The following is a 1,817-nucleotide window of genomic DNA, read 5'->3' as shown; positions in this document are numbered from 1 at the left end:
CTGATTAATCAATTTTTTAAAATCCTCCCAGCACAACCTTGCTGTTGCCTTTCAATGGTTATCTTGTTTCTCAAGTGCTCTATCCTCCTTCACAGCGCAGCGGTCCTTAGAATAAATCAATGTAGGCCTATAAGGGATTTGCCTTCTTGAAAGCTCTGATGCCATCTTGTGGATTTGCATTTGAATCTTGAGATGCGGTTGCTTACTGTGGATGCGTTTCATTTACCTCTCCTTTCTTCTGATGTGCATTTGCACTTGTTCACTTTCTTTCATGGTTTTGAAGGGAAATGTTTGGTATATGGAAACTCCCTTTAGCCCATGCTAACACCAATCCAATACCCAAAGACCTAGTCAGTCAATTACTAATATACTAATTATCTTCGTAAAAGTATTTAACTTCAACTAGTATTCTGTGGATTCTATTCGATTACAGATTCAAATTGTATGTTCAACATCACAGCATAGTTGAAAGATATATTGTGCAGAGAAATCTGAAGAAGGTGGTCAGCAGAGAAAGGTGGGATGGGCAGAGGGAAGCTGGGGGTTGGGATGTGGAATTGGAGACAAGTGGGAGTGGAGTTTGTGAGACGCTGAGGGCAGGGTTGTTGCATCTGGTGCCTGTCTGCCTGGGGCTGATGCCGTGCAGGTGTTTCTGTGTGTGTGCACATGCATGTACACACACTCGCATTCAGATGCGATCACGTGCACATGCACGGACACACACACACACATGAACACATGTAAGTAGTGTCATGCATGCACTCAAGCGTATTCATTGGCCTTGCTGTTGTGATTTTTGTTGTCCTTCATGTCTTTAGTTTTTTGCATTGTTGTTTGTTCTGTTTTCATTTGGGGGGGCGAGGGGGGTCTCGGATGGTTGAGGGGTGGCTCTCGGGGGCTGTGGAGGGGATCTTGGGGGACTGGTGGCCTAGTGGTTGGGAGTTTGGGCCGGTAGCTTGTGGGTTGCTGATTTGGGTCCCCATTTTTGGCCTTGTGGAGGATCAGTTGATGTGCCCTTGAGCTGGACGTTGACCCTGGTTGCTTCTGTGGGTTGCTCTGGATGAGAGTCTGTTGGATGACTGGATGTTAAGCAGCTTCACTGCAAGTAGATTGTATATTTTGATGTTCAATAAATAAATGCAACATTTTAAAGACCAATCCAATACTTCTACATTTGTGAGGAGTACTGAACAAGTGTACACTTTGTGTCACTTTTCAATGCCTGCCTCTAGGTGGCAGTACAGCATCTTTAGAAAGACCACTTCGCAACCAAAGCTGCCAGGGCAAGAGAGGACTGCATGTACTCAATGCAGTCAGTGTCTCTTACTGCTAGGACATGATGTTCAATAATGACTTAAATTTGCTGTTAGGCACATATCTAGAATCAGCTTCCCCTCTTTGAATACTAACCTTAACAAGTGGAGGGGAAAACAAAACTCTGGGAGCAACTTCATCCAAATAGCTTTGACAATTGGAATCATTAATTAGTGAATGTGCATAATTTAGTCCTAACCCCCCAGGGATGAGAGAGAGAGAGGGAGAGAGGGGAAGTTAATGTACATGCAGTGGTATAAAGTATTTGTTTTTAAGTAAAAATACTTTAAGGTACTATTTAAGTAGTTTTTTGTATTTTACTTTACTATTGATATTTTTTTTATAACTTTTACTTTTACTTTACTACATTTCCAAAAGAAAATAATGTACTTTTTAATCCATACATTTTCCCTGAAAAGTAGTCATTACATTTCAAATGCTTAGCAGGACAGGAAAATTGTCCAATTCATGAACTTATCAAGAGAACATCCCTGGTCACACCT

The sequence above is a fragment of the Oncorhynchus kisutch genome, linkage group LG11 (assembly GCF_002021735.2).
Source record: "Oncorhynchus kisutch isolate 150728-3 linkage group LG11, Okis_V2, whole genome shotgun sequence".
Lineage (NCBI taxonomy): Eukaryota > Metazoa > Chordata > Actinopteri > Salmoniformes > Salmonidae > Oncorhynchus > Oncorhynchus kisutch.
Note: the sequence above shows the minus strand (reverse complement) of the source record.